This window comes from Prionailurus bengalensis, chromosome B1, assembly GCF_016509475.1.
Source record: "Prionailurus bengalensis isolate Pbe53 chromosome B1, Fcat_Pben_1.1_paternal_pri, whole genome shotgun sequence".
In the NCBI taxonomy this organism is placed as follows: domain Eukaryota; kingdom Metazoa; phylum Chordata; class Mammalia; order Carnivora; family Felidae; genus Prionailurus; species Prionailurus bengalensis.
The window spans coordinates 13079939-13099454 of NC_057344.1; the positions used below are offsets into that span (position 1 = coordinate 13079939).

Genomic DNA, 19516 nt, shown 5'->3' on the forward strand with positions numbered 1-19516 from the left:
CTCAAGCATTCTTACTATAACTATTGGAAATCTGGAAATGTAACAAAAAAATTGAAATTATGAAACCACTGAAGGAAACCATTGCTTGTAATCGTCCTCTTTCTCACAGCTTGACTCGATGACAGCTTGATGGGTTTATTGCAGTTGGCATTGGACTGCTTTGGCTCACTAAATGACAGCTATCTCGTATGCCCTTGATTGTACTCAAATTAATCAAAGGCTTTTGAAGCGAAGCCTTTTGTATATAAGGTGAAACAACATCATTTTAAAGAGTGTTTGCCTTTTTAAAAGATACAGCTATATGAAGACATTTAAAGACAGAGTTTTTGCTGAGCGTCCTGCTTGGTTTTACAAAGGGCTTCTGTCTTTGGCTTTTTCATATTTTTCTAATAACATCATCCATTAATAGTGCCACAAGTCTATTAGCCCAATATGCACATTGCTGAGAACGGTCCCTCAGCAAACATTTTGAATAGATACAGCACCATGTGAAACAGTAATCCCAAGTGTCTTGATTCTACAACCAGAAAAGCATATACACTTAAATGTCATTTCTTTCCATTTTTATATGTCATGAGGGGGAAGAGTGAAAAATGGCTAAATCATAACAGCATGAGTGGCCGATCAGGCCAAGACTTAATATTCAAAGCACCTGTAACAATGGGAAAAAATCAAAATTAATGAAAAACGATCCTCTACCTCACTGGACTCCATTCTCAGTGCCCTCGCCATGCTCTGACAGGAAGTAGATTGCTTAGGGAGGGACATTAATTATTTCAGGCCAGAAGGTTGCAGGGCATTAGGACCACTGGGCACTCACTGACGTTTGAGGGCAGACTTAGTCACAGGGCATATAGAGTCCATTTAATTGACAGGTAAAATTATGGGCCACCTGTCACATCGTTAATTCAATTCTCAGCAATGACTTCAAGGGCCTTAATAGTATGTTTTCCTATGTGTGATTAACATAAGAATCTGTAGAGTGTGACGAGCATTATGAAACTACTATTTTAAAACATTCAGGGGCACCTAGCTGGCTCAGTCAGTAAAACCTGCAACTCTCTATCCTGGGGTTGTGAATTCGAGCCCCACGTTGAGTGTAAAGATTACTTTTTTTTTAATTAAATAAAATAAAACATTAAGATTAGCTGATATTAATATTCTTTTCTCCAAAACTATTGTGAGAAAATGATATCAGGTATCGATCTACCATTTTATTGGCATAGAAATTGACATACAAAGATTTGGAAAGGTATTCCAGGTTATAGTACTAAATGGAGTCTATTGGAAAAGGAGTCTATTGGAAAAATGGAGTCTATTGGAAATTATTAACTTGATGTTTAGATATTTAGTAAGCTTTAGAAAGGAAATCTAATTCAGCAAATGTAATATCATATACTATTGCCAGTAAAATACCCTCAGTTATAAAACATACAGCTAACACAGTGTTCTCAAAAGAACAAAACAATTCATAAACTTTCCTTTTTTTTGCATGTAATTGGAAAACATATGCCTCACAACTCAATGAATGTCATGTTTTGGAGATTCCAAACCAAAACTTTTGTTTGTTTGTTTGTTTTTGGTTTTTTTTGTTTTTTAATTAAGAAATGGCTTGTACAGACTCAGCGAAAAATCAAGTCCTTGTTAATGTCTTTCTGTCTTTTTTCACTTCTACTTTCTGATATCTGTATGATAGCATTTCCCTCTTGTAAGGAGACATTCATAGCATATGCCTATGTGGGATCTTAGCACCTAGGACAGGGATTGACACAGAAATCACCTTGCCAATTAATGAGTATTTTTACAAATTCCATAATAAGAGATGCAATTAAAGTCATGGAGAGGGAATTTTTCATGTAAATACCCAGCACATATTTGTTAGTAATACGTTAACTATAAAAGAAATATAAAGGCATTTCGGTTGTATATATATATATATGTATATATATATATATATATACACACACACATATATATATATATAAATATATATATATATATATATATTCTTACAAAGTTTTAAGTCTTAAAGAATGGGATGTATGCAAAAGCTAATTTACTAAGTTAACCTTGAAATGAATAAAAGTGCCTATTATTATTATTTGAAAAAAGTAAGCAGGGAAAAATCAACCACTCATTTACCAAAGAGAAACAATGGTTACATGTTGATAGCATTATCAATGATACATGATCATTTTCTGGTCATCAGTAGTAAAACTATTAAGGTAACATAATTAAAAGGTGCGAAGGGATCGGAATGTAATTTATTTATCCCGCCGAGTTTCTGGATTGACAGCTTCGCGGTTACAGATCCAAGCAATAAAAGTGTTTCTTTAACAGCTCATCTGTCAGTCAATCTCTGGGTAGATTTGAATCCCTACTAAGAGCCAAGGCCGCGACCTATCTCCTGAGGCTGCCAGGAAAGTTGCTATTAGGATTTTTCATTACGACACTCCCAGAGTGGCTTGAAATTGGAAAAATGCAATCAGTGTTTTGTTGATTACGACTCTAAAGCAGAGAATCTTAGCCCTAGCTACACATTAGTGGCACCCCGGAGAGCTTTTGAAAAATACAGATGCCTAGGCCCACCCCGAGAGACTTGGACTTAATTGGCTTGGGGTGGACTCCCAGCAAAGGTATTGTTTAAAAGCTCCCAGATGGCTTTATGCGCAAGCAAGGTTAAGAACCACTGCTCTAAAGGAAGATAAAATTCGCAGATTCTATTGTTCATCTCCACTGAAAATGGAAGATTTGAACCACTCTCAGACACTCCTCTCTTTCCCAGGATAAAAAGCATGATGTTGTAGAAATGGCATACAGTTTGGAACCTGGAGGCCTGGCTCTGATCTCATTTCTGTCATTTCCCAGCTGGGTAACGTTGGACAGGCGAGTCCCGTACAGCAGGAATCACAGGGATGCCTCTCACCCTTACTTTCCAAGATTTCGAGTAGAATTAAGACAAACAAGGTCATATATAGGAAAGCCCTGTGGAAATGGCAGAGCTGTGATTAGTCTCCCACGCAGCTTCTGCCTAACCAGTCACTAGCAAGTCACAATCGGGAAACAGAATATCACTTCAATCATCACCAGCGCTAATTGACAGGTGTAATAGGACCCTGTGAGACCAGGATAACTTTTTAAAATCAGCACCAGTGATTCTTCAAATACAGTACTTCGTCATGTCTTTTGGCCCTGTCTCTATTAATTCAGGGCACACATATTTGCAAAGGAGAAATAAACTGTTCATAGGGTTCAAGTCTGGCTCCATTCTCCTTGCAAACACCTGGGAGCGCTCTGCAGAGCTGGAAGGAAGTGCTCCCCTCTGTGCCACCACGGGGTGAGGGTGGGGTGGGGGCGGTCTAAAAGTAGCTCACACAGAAGCTTTACTTGCATGGGAACCGCACTTTTTCCCCATAAAATGCCCTCTGAGCACAACCAATCCTTTGTCGGTGTGCTCTCTTCTGTAAAGAATAGTCTAGTTTGAGCAATGCTTTCTAAAGCCCTTGCCTCTCTAAAGGTGACTGTAAACAGTGTCAGCTGGTCAGTGAGGATGAGATGACAGACCCACACCTCCCCTGGCTCTGTGGCTGATAGAGGAGGCCCCGTGGCAGAGCATCTCACTCCAGGGACAGGAAAATCTTAACCATGGAATGAAGCAACCCAAATACGATAATCAGAGAATGGGACAAGGCCTAACACAGCAATAGTCTTTTGGAGACAGAGCAAATGTGAGAGCTGTTGCAAAGTAGGCTAGCTGTTTGCACGTTGATTATTTCCATGCACGAACACAAGGGAAGACAGGAAGACAGGAGTGTTTATGTTTGGAACAGTAATAATGACCAATTAATTAAAAGAGCAAAGAGATCCCTTCCTTTGTCTTCCCTGTAAAGGATATCAGCTTTGGTATCGATTACCCCAGTAGGGCTTCTGGAAAGAAAGAGAGGACTGCTTGTTTGGAAACTGGTTTCTGGGAGCTTAGCCCCAGGGCTTGAACCTATTTTTATAGGAAAAGGGGCAGAGCTGTTTTCCTTGACTAAACCGCAGTTGTTTGCAGTCTCCTGGTGAATGGTTTAGTTTCAAGAGAGCAGGCTCAAGCAGAGTAGTTCCTGCAATTATATGGTCATCGATGAGTTTCAGGAACTGCCAAGAGCGCAGTCCTCTCAACCCTTCCGGATGAGTGGACCCTCTGAATGGTCCAGACCAAAGGTTCCTGTTCCAGGAAAGCTCCTCTGGCTCTCTTTGATATTTGGAAGACACTGAACGGCATTTCTTCTCACTTCTTCTCATCCTAATGATATTTGTATTGTACTTTAGAGTTTACAAAGCCCAAGACTTGCCTAAGTTCCCGAAACATCCCAATGAAATGGCCATTATTGGGGTGCCTGGGTGGCGCAGTCGGTTAAGCGTCCGACTTCAGCCAGGTCACGATCTCGCGGTCCGTGAGTTCGAGCCCCGCGTCGGGCTCTGGGCTGATGGCTCAGAGCCTGGAGCCTGTTTCCGATTCTGTGTCTCCCTCTCTCTCTGCCCCTCCCCCGTTCATGCTCTGTCTCTCTCTGTCCCAAAAATAAATAAATAAAAAAAAAAAACGTTGAAGTGGCCATTATTATCCTATTTGATTGATGCGGAAATTAAGGCTCCAAGAGTTCATGTTTCTTGTCCAGGGTTACACACTTAGTAACTGACAAAACAGGGTTTGAACTTGGGACTCCTAATTTCAAATTCTGTGTTCTTCCTGTAATTCCACTCTGTCCCTCAAGGGGGCCACGCTGTGGCGATACCACCTGGTTCTACGTGCAGAGAGGTGCAGCCTTTCTCTACAGCCAAGACAACTTAGATCCATTTTTTCTTCCTTATTCACCTCATAAACTCTTAGGTGAAATAACAGCTTAAATCACACACACACACACACACACACACACACACACACACAAATATGCACATACACATGTATGTACATACACACAAACACAAAACAACCACTTTATCTTAAATAGGGCTTTGAATTAATATAGTAAATTCTTGATTCACCTTGGATTGTTCACTATAATCAGACTATTACAGGGTGAATTATTTCTGTGTTTGCATCTGAAGCTCTCACTGGCACAACAACCACACTGGATCCTTCTCAACTTACAGAGTTTGTGATGTGGACCTGTTTTTTCTAGTATGTCAGGATGCAAAACACTATGCATTTATCTAAAATCTTGTGTTGGATAGGTACTGATACATGGATAGGAGCAAAAGAGATATATTGATGGGGCTAAATATGTGTTAAAGGGGAATTTCAACTGTTGGCCCCAGATAGTTTGTAGGTAAAAATCACAATTGTTTAGGGTTTCGTCCTATGCCTTAAAAATTTAGAAACTTGATTTTGGCAGTTGGCCTGAAGTCGATTAGATTTAGGAGGACTGACTCACTCCAGCCACATGCACAAAATACTGACTGGTAAATCAAAATGACAATTTTACTCAACTTTCACTGCACACCTACGATGCGACTGGTTCCATGCTGAGTGTGGAGGATTGTCTAGCAGATGCTGCTGGGCCCTCCCCACCCCTCCCCCTTACCACTTTAGACACTGATATTACTGTCCACCCCGTTGCAAATGCCAGTAGCTGTATTCCTTGCCACATAAGAGCAACCCTCCATCAGTTCCCAGTGGAAGTGGGGATGGGTAACGGACTTGTGTGTTGGACATTGACTCCTAGAGGTTCTCCAGCATAAGTGAGCTCTAGTCCCTCATAGTAATAGCTAGCTAGTCAGATAATGCAGCTGGTACTAGTTACATTCCCCTCCTTATCTCCCAGTGTTTTTTTCACTTCCCAGGAAAGGATTTACACTGAATCACTGTCTTGAGGTGTGCATCTTGGCTCCATGGGGAACCAAGACTCAACCCTTTCCTTCAGTGTCCTAGTGGAAGAGAGAATATTATGCTGGTAATTCAGACCCTGGGGACAAATTCTTACACAAGTGTGAGCAGAGGGTGCTATGGGAAAATGTTGATAAGCATCTTGGTCTTCAAAGAAAGCTGTCTGGACAACCTTTCCAAGGGTGCTGCATTAGCATGGTAGGTTTTTCCTACAAAAACCATGGCATCCAGTGCACACCTTGTTCTTTCACTGTCTCTAATCTCCGTTTTCTCATCTATAAATCAGGAAAAATAATATTGCCTCAGAGTGAAGAGATAAGGTTTGAATGAGATCATGTTACGTAAATTGCCTTGCATAGTGCCTGGCACATAGTAAACATGTAACAAATGTTTCATAACTTGGTCTTTCTCAAATGGGCTAAAATACCTAAATTCTTGACAGTCCTGGAAAGACTCCTTGGGTCATCCCGTCAACTAGGTTTCCCCAGGGAAGGCTATTCCTGTGGACGTTAAGCTTATCCACACTGATTAGATTTTTTCTTTTCTTTCTTTTCTTTCTTTCTTTCTTTCTTTCTTTCTTTCTTTCTTTCTTTCTAACCATTTTCAGTTTCAGGATATTTTCCCAACTTTGTGGCTAAATTCTGGGGGGGGGGGGGAGTTTTCCCCTATTAATTCTCATTCACGTGCAATCTCCAATAGACATTAGCCTAATGGGAATAAAAACTTTTCTTAAAAATCTCCCACCAAAAAAGTGTTTTTTCACAATCTATAAAAATGTTTTCCTGATCAATGATATCAAAACTAAAAAAACAGCGGAAGTGATCAGTGAAACTAGGCACCAGATCTTTGAAAGAATTAACAAAATTGAAAAACCCCGAGCCAGACTCATCAAAAAGAAAAAGGAAAGGACCCAAATAAATAAAATCACAGCTGAAAAAAGAGACATCACAACCAACACCACAGAAATAGGAACAATTTTAAGAGAATATTATGAGCAATTATATGCTAACAAGTTGGGCAACCTGGAAGAAGTGGATAAATCCCTAAAAACATATCAACTACCAAAACTGAAACAGGAAGAAATAGAAAATTTAACATAACTAGTAAAGAAATTGAATCAGTAATAAAAAAATCTCCCAACAAACAAGAGTCAAGGGCTGGATGACTTCCCAGAGGAATTCTACCAAACATTTAAAGAATTCATTAATACATATTCTTTTGAAACTGTTCCAAAAAATAGAAATGGAAGGAAAACTTTCAAACTCATTCTATGAGACCAGAGTTACCTTGATTCCCATCCAAGTACTAACCAGGCCCGACCCTGCTTAGCTTCCGAGATCAGACGAGATCGGGCACGTTCAGGGTGGTATGGCCGTAGACTTGATTCCAAAACCAGACAAAGACCCCACTAAAAAGGAGAATTATAGATCAATTTCCCTGATGCACATGGATGCAAAAATTCTCAACAAGATACTAGGAAATTAAATGCAACAATACATTAAAAGAATTATTTACCATGATCAAGTGGGATTTATACCTGGGCCACAGGGGTGATTCAGTATCCACAAATCAATCAACGTGATATACCACATTAATAAAAGAAAGGATAAGAACCGTATGATCCTCTCAATAGATTCAGAAAAAGGATTTGACAAAATATAGCTCCAGTCTTGGTAAAAACCCTGAAGAAAGTAGGGATAGAAGGAACATACCTCAAGATTATAAAGGCCATATATGAAAGACCCACAGCTAATATCATCCTCAATGAGGAAAAACTGACAGTTTTTCCCTTAAGGTCAGGAATACAACAGGGATGTCCACTCTCACCACTGTTGTTCAACATAGTACTGGATGTCATAGCATCAGCAATCAGACAACCAAAAGAAAGAAAAGGCATCCAAATTAGCAAGGAAGAAGGCAAGCTTTCACTTTTTGCAGAAGACGTGATACTTTACACGGAAATCCTGAAACTCCACCAGAAAACTGCAAGAACTGATACATGAATTCAGGCAAGTAGCAGGATATAAAATCAACATACATAAATGTGTTGTATTTCTATACACCAATAATGTAACAACAGAAAGAAAAATCAAGAAATCGATCCCTTTTACAATTGCACCAAAAACCATAAGATACCTAGGAATGAATGTAACCAAAGAGGCAAAAGATCTGTATGCTGAAAACTATGGAATGCTTATGAAAGAAATGAATGAATGAATAAATGAATGAATAAAGAAGATGTGGTATATAATATATTATATATTATATAATATATATATACACACACCCACATTATATGTATATATACATTACACACACACACACACACACACACACAATGAGATATTACTTGGCAATCAAAAAGAATAAAATCTTGTCATTTGCAACAACATGGATGGAACTAGTATATATTATGCTAAGTGAAATAAGTCAATCAGAGAAACACAAATATTTTATGATTTCACTCATATTTGGAATTTAAGAAACAAAACAGATAAACATACGTGAAGGAAAGGAAAAATAAAATAAGATAAAAACAGAGAGGGAGGAAAACCTCAAGGGATTCTTAAATACAGAGAACAAACTGAGCATTGCTAGAGGGGAGGTGGGTGGAGGAAGGGCTAGAGGGGTGACCGGCATAAGGAGGACACTTGTTGGGATGAGCAGTGGGTGTTATATGTAATGTGATGAATCACTAAATTCTACCCCTGAAGCCAATACTATACTATACGTTAACTAACATGAATTTAAATTTAAAAAAAATGTTTTTCTGATTAAATATAAATGACACAAAGGTAAGCAGGAAATAAACTTTGTTTTTATTTTGCATATTATTTAAAAGAAATTTGTTATGACTTAGAGATAACGGTCTCATTCTTATCCCTTGCCCACCACAAATTTTAAGAATCTGTGATTAAATTCTCTACTTTTCCCAACTTAAGAATAAAGATTACAAAACTACAAGGTGATTTTATTATGGGTAGGTATAATTCTAATGGGTCCAGCTGATAGTCATAGAAATTTTATTTTCCCAGTTTGATTTCCTGCTATAGAAGTTCGAAAATCCAAATGGTTATTATTTAATATTTTTGCCATCAGTTCTATGACCCTTAAAACATTAACCCACCATTTTAATTAACATGTGCCTAATGTGCCAGTAAAACTCTTTTTTTGAGAGTTATAAAAGACTAGACATAAAGGAATCTTATCTCTACTATAAAAAAATTAAAATAAGATATCCCAGTCTTTTTCTAAGATTACTGGTTAATTTCCATATTTTGAAAAATACAGGAAAATGTCATAAAAATCTGCTTTCATGCACATCAATCCCAGGGCACTGGGTAAGGAAGAACAAAGCTTTGTAGAGAACAGATTCAGCTAGGCTGGTTGAACTTATCAAGCAGTACTGCTGGTCCAGAAACCAGCCAATATTTAATCCGTTACACAAAGGATAAAATAGGGGCTACTAAGATGATATTACAGAGGGAGACAAACTATTTCCCAGGAGCAAGTGGCCAAGAGTCTGCAAGGATCCCGGAGTTAGCCCAGCCCATTCTGGGGTGGTTCTGCTTGGAGCATGGGCAATATACACAAATATACGCATATGTATGCAAAGGTGATTAAGACCTGGCTTCTGCTTCCAAGTCATTCCTGGTACAGAGGAATTTGAAGAAACAATACGAAACACTTGGCAATGATATGGGAGGAAGACTTTGTGTATTTTTTGTACTCTGATTACATGACGCCTTCCTTAACCTCCCCGCCTGTCTCTCCAGACCTTCAGCCTTATTTCTGTTGCTTCCCCAGGTGGTTGATGCTGCTGCAGACAAGTCCACCTCCCAACTGCCTCAGAAACATAACATGCCTTGGTTTTTCTTTCTCCCTTCACTGAAATACCATCCAGTATCCTAGCTGACCAAATGCTACCCCCATCCCGATCATCATCCTACACTGATCCCTTCCATCTCTGAGCAGCCACAAACCGTCCTATGCTGTTTGCAAAGTGTATGGTGAACAACGGGTGTGTTTCTTGTCTTCCAAACTACGTTATGACCTCAGAGTAGAGCCCATGGCTTTTCTACTTCATTTGTGTTCTCCACGGCAGGTGCCAGAGTGCTGAGTACAAGGTGGATCAAAGTGTATCTATTCTATCTGGGGTGCCTGGGTGACTCAGTCAGTTAAGTGTCTGACTCTTGGTTTCAGCCAAGGTCACGATCTCGTGGTTCGTGGGTGGTTCGTGGGTGGTTCGTGGGTTCAAGCCCTGCATCGGGCTCTGCACTAACAGCATGGAGTCTGCTTGGGATTCTCTCTCTCCCAACCCTCTTTTTGTCCCTTCCCTGCTCCTGCTCTCTCGCTCTTGCTCTCAATCTCTCTCTCTCTCTCTCTCCCTCTTTCTCCCCCCCCACCCTCCCCCACTTGTGTTCAGTCTGTCTCTCAAAATAAATAAGTAAACTTAAAAAAACATCTGTAAACATGCTGAAGCAATGAAATAGGAGGTTTATAATGTGGTCTTTGTTAAGAAAAAACAAAAGGAGGGGCACCTGGGTGGCTCAGTCGGTTGAGCATCTGACTTCAGCTCAGGTCATGATCTCACAGTTTGTGAGTTCAAGCCCTGCATCGGGTTCTATGCTGACAGCTCAGAGCCTGGAGCCTGCTTCCAATTCTTTGTCTCCCTCTCTCTCTGCTCCCCCAACCCTGCCCTCTATCTCTGTCTCTCTCTTTGTCTCTCTCTCTCTCAAAAATAAATAAACATCAAAAAAAATTTATTGAAAGAAAAAAAGAAAAAAAAGGAAATCAGACATCATCATGTGTTCATACGTAAAAGAATGGTTTCTTTTAGCTGCCTGCTAGAGAACCTAACTCTGACTAGCTTAAAGCAGAAGAAAACCAATTGATTCACCAAATAGCACAGAAGGGTGGAGTTTCAGTGTTCTGTTAGCTTCGTAGTTCTGGGTACATTTTTCTGCAGTCCTCTTAGCTCTCCCTGCCTCCATAAACCAGCTTCTCCTTGGGGCAGAAGTGAGCGGGCTGTTTCTAGGCTTTACTTCTATGACGTATCTACCTCCATGACCCCGAAGTATCATCCATAGAACACTAAGAGACTTGCTGTTTCTCGCCCCTAGAAAATCATATCTCATGCTCTTAGACACTGACCAATCCCTGGCCATTGGGATGGAATTACTTTTAGATTAATGGGCAAGAACCCTGGGAAAGGCTGAGGGGCGAAGGAAACAGGTAGCATCATCTGAAGCACACGGGTTGCCCTGAGGGTGGGCCGGTGCTTGAAGAGAGGCAGAGATACAGAGTGGACAATCAGTATCCTTCACTCAACCATGAGATTTTTACAAGGCACGGTGATGTGAAAAAGGAAGAATGATGGGGCGCCTGGGTGGCGCAGTTGGTTAAGCATCCGACTTCAGCCAGGTCACGATCTCGTGGTCCGTGAGTTCGAGCCCCGCGTCGGGCTCTGGGCTGATGGCTCAGAGCCTGGAGCCTGTTTCCGATTCTGTGTCTCCCTCTCTCTCTGCCCCTCCCCCGTTCATGCTCTGTCTCTCTCTGTCCCAAAAATAAATAAACATTGAAAAAAAAAATTAAAAAAAAAATAAGTCTCTAAAAATAAAAAAAAAAAAAAAAGGAAGAATGTTTTCAAATTAGGGTGAGAGGCAATCATTGCAAACTTGACCTGGACATTTGAAAAACTATGTGAATATGCAAAAAGCATTGGGAGACAAAGAACAAAACAAAGTCAAAGTCAATACACTGTGCCCTAGGTTTGAAAGAACTGAGATTGTATAATCTAAACAAGAGAAAGTTAAAAACAGATGCCATAAATGGCTTCGATTATTCAACTGGTCTTCATGAGCATGCTGAGTAATTGTTTTCTGTTTCTCTAGCAAACTCACAAAAGACTTAAATAATGTCAAAAGAAAGTGCAATGTGGGCCACCTGGGTGGCTCAGTTGGTTAAGCCACCTGACTCTTGATTTCAGCTCAGGTCATGATCTCACAGTTCGGCTCTGCACTGATAGCACGGAACCTGCTTGAGAGTCTCTCTCTCTCTCTCTCTCTCTCTCTCTCTCTCTCTCTCTCTCCCCGTTTAGATAAACAAACAAACATTAATAAATGTTAAGAAAAGAAAAAAAAGGAATAAACTCCCTGACCTTAGAGGTGGCGACTCCGAGAGAGTAGATCAGAGACTCTCAGAGTTTGCATTACCCCCCTTTGCCTCTCATGCCTCCAACCACGTGATTACCAGATCTGGCTGCTCTGGCTGATAAATCCCTTTCTTCTGTCTTCCTTGTTCTCTTCATCTGGTTTAATTCCGGCTTCTACTTATTATCCACCCGGGCTATTATACTGGCTTGCTAACTGGGCTCTGCCTCCATTCTATTCACATTAGCCTAAAAATGCTGAGTTATCCCAGTAAAAGAGAAAAACAAACAAACAAAAAAAAACAAAACTTCCCGTGCCCCACCCATGCTTCCAACCTCAGATCAGTTCCTAACTATACCTTTCAGATAAAAATCCAACTCCCTTACAAGTTTTCCAGATGCTTCCAGCATGGCCCCTGCTGTCCTAGCTCCCATTTCTTTTACATGCAAACATGACACATTCACACTTCTAACAGGAGGGAAAAATCTCTCTTTTTACACTTCCATGCATTTCTGTTCACTCTCCCCGCGGGTCTTCTATGCCTTTCTACTCCTTTCAGAACTCTTTCTGGCTCTCTCTGACACAGTCAGTGACGTTCTGAACAACTGGCACTGACCCGTGTATTTGATTCGGTTGGAATTACTTGGTTATCTGTCTCCTCCACAGGCACTTTGCTTCTCAAGGGCAAGGGGTGCCCTCCTCTCTCTATCTACCTGACTCCTCACACAGCACCTGGCACCTGGTTGAGAACTTATTAAACCTTGGTTTAAAAATCTGTCTAATTCATTAAGGCAACTCCAACTTGGAGAATGGTAAAGTATGGGATTTTTTTTTAGGTCCGCTTTAGATGTTTTAAGTAAAAGACCAACTGTATTACCCCCTGATGTGCATTTTGGATTCATGTAGGCAGCAGGAGAAAGACTGAACTTAAAAGGGAAAACTAAATATGCCAAAACAAACGACAGAGGACGGAAGGGGATTTGTGTTGTCCATCGCGTTCACCCAAATTGCCTCGCTCGTGGTGGTCTCTCTACTTACTATTGAAGCAAACTTTTCATTCTCCAGCGCAGACATATGGCATTTTCAATAACATATTCCCATGTCATGTTTGTTTGTTTTAGACTAAAGAGAGATGCCCAGCTTACTCGACTAAATCTGTAAAGAAGCATTGTGCTGTTATTTGAAAGGCATTGTTTTTTTCTGTCCTGTCAGTCACAAACCGTTTTAAATATGGGCCTAATCACCAGTATTCCGGGGAGCTTACCGCATGGGGAGGTGGGGTGCAGGGAGGCTCAGAATCACAGCAAGTGTGTGGGGGGGACTCAGAGATGCCAACTGACATACAAGCAGCATGTGGCTGGCAGGCAGACACCTGCACCTGGGATCCCATCTCCCCAGGACCAACTCAAGTTCCTGCCCTCAGCCTTGACATGGGGAGGGGGGAAGAGCTGGCCTCTGAGCCAACCTGTAAGTGATCTTGTCAGGTGCTCACGCTTTCTATGAGGTGGATTTAAGAGTCAGGCGGGTGGTTTTCCTTGTATCAGAAAATGAGGGCTGCAGACCAGCTCTCAGCTAACCTGATGGGGACAGATTCGGGGGGTTGCTCTAGAAAGAGATTTTTGTAAAGGAGAATCGTAAGAAAATGATTTCTTATTCTTACCATTAATTTCCGAGTACCATTTTTCTTTTTTTTTTTTTTTAATTTTTTTTTTTTTCAACGTTTTATTTTTGGGACAGAGACAGACAGAGCATGAACAGGGGAGGGGCAGAGAGAGAGGGAGACACAGAATCGGAAACAGGCTCCAGGCTCCGAGCCATCAGCCCAGAGCCTGACGCGGGGCTCGAACTCACGGGACCGCGAGATCGTGACCTGAGCCGAAGTCGGACGCTTAACCGACTGCGCCACCCAGGCGCCCCCCGAGTGCCATTTTTCAATTCAGAGGAGCCAGAAATGCAATACTTACCCAAACAGAAATCAACGTAGAAATCCACCCAGAAAGTTCTCTAATGTGATTTATTTTTTTTTATTTTTTTAAATGTGTCTCATTTGACCGAGCATTCTGCTTCAGGGAGGACAGAGATTGGACTGTGGAAGAGAAAGGAGACACCCAGCAAGCCAGTGAGATCTGTTGAAAAGCACTGGTGATCAGTGCGGTGTCTTGTCACAGCCAGGTCACCCTCAAATTTTAAAACGCGTCAGCGTATTCGGTCACCTTTATGAATTAATTTATTTTGAAATCTAACTATGGTCACACTACGGTTATGTTCCCTGGCCCTGCGTATACCCTACTGGGGTTGTCCTCTTGGTACTAATTTCTCATTTTCGACAGAATACCCAAGTTTCATTTCCCATTTTGTATACTGTCCTTTCATGGACACTTATTTACACTTGTTAGTGAATTAATTTCACACGTTTAGACTTCAACAGTCATTAGTGTCATAATGATTACAGTAATTATATGAATAATGAGGCTCAAGTGATCAAAGACAGATGACTTCCTGTAGGTGATGGGCAAAGTCAACCACTGTTGGTGGCCAGTGTAATCAGTTTCAGTGTGCTTAGTATGCGTTTAAAGATGTTTTTCTGTGATTCGGGAAAGTATGTTGTACATTCAGCTGAAATTGGACAGATCTAAGGATCTAATACTCCACTTATTTAATGAAGAACGTGGTGAGGGTGGCACGTTTACTAAACCTTGTTTTCTGGCTATCAGTACTGAGACCATTAAGGTACATAATTAAAAGAATTAAAAGGATGTGCATGTAATTGATATAAATACCACAAGTTATCTTATTCAGTAGCCAGTGATTACACTCACTTAATTGTCTTGATTAAGAATTCAAAACAATGGATTCATTTTTTTTTTTTTCTTCAAAAAGGGTTCTTTGAGAGGTTACATTTTCAGGGAGCTATTCTAGGTGATTCCAAATCCTTGGACTTTTTAACTTGTGCAACTGCCTTTGACCGTCTCCCCTTCCTATATGGCCTTTGGCAGGATGGAGGGTGTGGGAGGGCTGTGATGGTAAAAATAGCCAGTTAAGTTTCATGAGTATTATGTAAACAGCTTGAGGGCAAGACTGATTCTCATTCATCTTTTTCTTCCAGAATCTTTTCCATTAGCATCACAGTCCTGTTTGTTATATTCTGCTTTCCTACACATATACTCCACCTTCCCTTTAGAAATTCCCTGAGTAATACTAATTCTAGCGACAATACCCTTATTCTTGTTGAATGAGTTGACATACTTGTCTATATTTAAGATGAAATAATAGCCATTTATAATTTTACATACACATACCACTCCTGAATCCTAACTTCTCGTCAAGTTCTGGTCTAAAACACCACAAGCGTTTAAAGTTTTGTGATAATATATGGCATAAATACATTTAGATCTTACATCAATCTGGAATCGGATTGTGTGTGCTGTGTATGAGGGATGGGTCCGATTTCTTTTTCATATGGAATTACTTATCACAATATCATGTATTGAAAGTTCATCCTTTTCTCATTGATTTCCACCTACCACCTCATTTGTCAGTTGTTTATATAGGGCTCTGTTTCTTGGATATTTTTCCGTAACAGTTTTGCGTGTATTTTGTTATACTTTTTCTTAAGAATTACAGGTGTTTCAGGGCGCCTGGGTAGCTCAGTCAGTTAAGCATCCAACTTCGGCTCACGTCATGATCTCGCAGCTCTTGAGTTCAAGCCCTGCCTCGGGCTCTGTGCTGACAACTGAGAGCCTTGAGCCTCCTTCGGATTCTATGTCTCCCTATCTCTCTGTCCCTCCCCCACTTGCACTCTGTCTCTCTCTGTCTCTCAAAAATGAATAAGTGTTAAAAAAAAGTTTTAAGAAAAGATTTATAGGTGTTTGATGCTGTTGTGAAGGGTATATTTTACATTTATGTTCTATTTGCTGGAGTGTTAAAAATACGCACAATCTTATATACCAACTCACTTTCTAGTAAGCTTACTAAGACCTCTTGTTTATTCTAATAGTTTATATTTGAAGAAATATAGACTATCGTGTCATTTGTTCACAGGAATGGTTTTGCTTGCTTGTTTGTTTTTCCAACTTTTAAACTAGTTTTTCTTTCTTGTCTTACTGGACCATCTATACCTTCCAATACAATGTTGAATGAAAGTGGTATTAGCAGCTACCCTTAAGGAATAGTCTTAAAAATAATATTTTCAGTGTTTCACTCTTTTGTATGGCACTTTTTTAAGGTACTTCTCCAAGTGTTTAAGAGGTTTTATTTTTTTGGTTTCTGGTTTTGTTTTTGTTTTTTTTGTATCATGAATGGCCATTCCATTTTATCACAGGCTCTTTTTTTTTTTACATCTATTAAGTTTATTATTTTCCTCCTCAGTCTGTGAATGTGGTAAATTCCATTTTTTATAGATTTTCTGATGTTAAATCAACCATATTGTATCAGTTTTTATGGATTAGGCTGCACTGCATTAATAAGCATCACCAAAATCTCGATCGAAACAATGATGGCTACCTGTCCAACAGGTTTTAACAAGTGACCTATGTTTATTTCAGTCTAGTTCTAAGACCTGAGCTGGTGGGCAAGGCATCTTGACACATGCTTCAGTGATCATCATATCACAGTCACAGAGCATCAAAAGATCTTTCTTTGGCCATTCAGTGCCCTCACCCAGAAGCAGTTCACATCACTTCTGCACACAACCGTTTTGCCTAACCTACTTCCATGAATGTGGGGAAATGAAATTCTCCCGTGTACCCAAAAAGAAGTGGGAAGCCTGGACCGAGTGACCATTAGAAGCCTCCACTACAGGGGCGCCTGGGTGGCTCAGTCAGTTACGTGTCCAACTTTGGCTCAGGTCATGATCTTGTGGTTTGTGGGCTCAAGCCCTGCATCACGCTCTGTGCTGACAGCTCAGAGCCTGGAGCCTGTTTCAGATTCTGTGTCTCCCACTCTTTGCCCCTCCCCTGCTTGTGCTCTCTCTCTCAAAAATAAATACACGTTAAAAAAAAGAAAAGAAGCCTCTGCTGTATTTGCATTTATGAAACAACTCTGCTTTGTCATAAGACATACATTTCTGTACATTACTGGATGCCTTTTGCATCTACATTACTGAGTGAAACCGATCTGATATTTTGGGGGCAGATTCTGGCATCAAGGACATGTGAGCGTCGTAAAATGGGTGTGAGTATTTTTCCCTCTCTACATTCTGGAGTAAATTGTATAGAATAGGTGCTTTCTGTTATTTGAATGTTTGGTAGAAGAAATCTGTATAAAAAACGAGACCTAGAGTTTTACTAGTGAGAATATTTTTAACTACAGAATAAGTTTCTTACAAGATTAATAACATTACTAAGATTTCCTATTCTTTCTCAGGTTAGTTGGATAAGTTATATTTTAGGAGATTTTTTTTCATTTCCTGAATTGTCAGATTTACTGGCATAATTTATTCATGTGTATCAAATATTTCTATCATTCTTTTTTTATTTTGTCATTTTCTTTTTCATTCTTTATGCTGAAAAATCCCCCAATGTTTGACAATTTTATTAGTCTTTTAAAGAAAAAATAATAAGGTTTCTCTCTTTTGATTTTTCTTTATTTCATTATTTCTGTTCTTTACTGGTTTCTTTGTGTTTTTCTTGTTTTGTTGTTCTTTTTATAATTTCTTTAAAATGCATGCTTGATTCATTAGTTCTTAGTCTTTCTTTTTTTCCAATATAAACATTGAAGACTTCAAAGATTTCTCCTTCATCTTTCCCAGATTTAGTAGTTGTTAGCATTGTTCTTTTCCTCTCTCTCTGTGTATGCATATGTGTGTATAGATATATATGTGAGTATATATACAAACATACATACATATGTATGAATATATAACCAGGCATATTTATGAATATAAATATATACACATACACATATATACATATACATACAGACATATGTGCATTTTTATATATTACATACCTAATTACATATATGTATACATACATGCTTGTACAATCACTTTTGTTGAAGGTATGTAGGTAGTAAACAAAGTCAGTTTTTGTTTGGAAATCTTTATTTCATCTCTGTGTTTTAAAACCTGGAATTTTAGATGGAGAACTTTTTGTTTTATTTGTTTTCCTATGTAAAGATATTGTATCACTGTCCTCTTCAGTGTGTTGTTTCTGATGAAAATTCACGAGTTATTCTAACTCTTGCTTCTCTGGAGTTGGTCTGTCCTTTCTCTCTGGCTGCATTTAAGATCTTCTTTTTGTCTTTGGTATCTTGCAGTTTCATTATGGCATGTCTACACATAGATTTCTTCTTATTAACAATACCTGTTATTCATCAGAATTCTGGAATCGGTGGATTGATATATTTCCAGGAGGTCTGAAAAATTCTCAGCCATTATTTCTTCAGATATTGCCTCTGCCACCTTCTCTCTTTTCCTGTTCTGAAACTTCAGTAAGAGTTATGTTAGACCTAACTCTATTTCCAATATATTTAAACATCTCTTTCATATTTTCACTGTCTTATGTCTCAAGAGGGATTTCTACAGTATACATACATATGTATATATTCTTCAGTTCTATTTCCAAGTCACCTCTTCTCTCTTTAGCTGCATCTAAACTATTGCTAATCAACTGATTTTTTTTAACTTCAGTTATTGCACATTTAATGTTAAGAGTTCTTCATAGTATTCTTTTTTATTTCTTGAGACATTTTAAACATATCTATTTTGAATTCTGAGGCTGATAATTTCAATCTCTGAACACTATAGTTTGAAGCAGCTGTTAACTTCTACTGGCTCTTGCTTATGATTTCTTATTTTCCTTATATGTTTCATGTTTCATCTGTTTGTTGTTTTCACTTTTTGATTGTGAACTATTTTTTTTTTTAATGTACAGCTTTCAGGGCTCCTGGGTGGCTCGGTCAGTTGGGCCGCTGACTTCAGCTCGGCTCATGATCTCACAGTTTGTGAGTTCAAACCCCACATTGGGCTCTGTGCTGACAGCTCGGAGCCTGGAGCCAGCTTCTGATTTTGTGTCTCCCTCTCTCTCCCCCTCCACCACTCACGCTCTTTCTCTCTCTCTCTCTCTCAAAAATAAATAAACATTAAAAACATTTTTTAAGTAAATAAATAAACATACAGTTCTTTTTTGAAAACCAAAATGGCTAGATTTCTAAAAAAATAAAATAAAAGCTAGATTTCTTCAGAATGATTGTAATTGCTATTGGATACTGTAAGTCTATGTCTATTCTAAACTAAATTTTCATTTTGAGGTTTCTGAGTGAACCTCACAATTATGAATTATGTATATCCAGGCTGCAACACTGGTGAGGTCTGGCTTATGATTATGAATTGCCAGGGTAGATTCCCCACCCTACTCCTGCTTAATTCCTAGTTATGATATATACAATTTTATTTGCAGACTCCTAGGCCAGAGGTTATTTTCTTCTATTTCCCTTTCTGCTGAAGATGTCCAGGTTCATTGAAGGAGGAAGTTTTCCTATTAGAATCTACACT

At 39.4% G+C, this 19516-nt stretch overlaps 1 long non-coding RNA gene and 1 pseudogene across 1 annotated transcript in view; one reads left to right on the forward strand and one right to left on the reverse strand.

The window, feature by feature from the left end:
* The window catches only part of LOC122470402, a 268015-nt gene that overhangs the window by 69650 nt on the left and 178849 nt on the right, over positions 1–19516 (forward strand). The window lies entirely within an intron of this gene.
* LOC122479174 lies at positions 7135–7249 on the reverse strand (annotated as a pseudogene).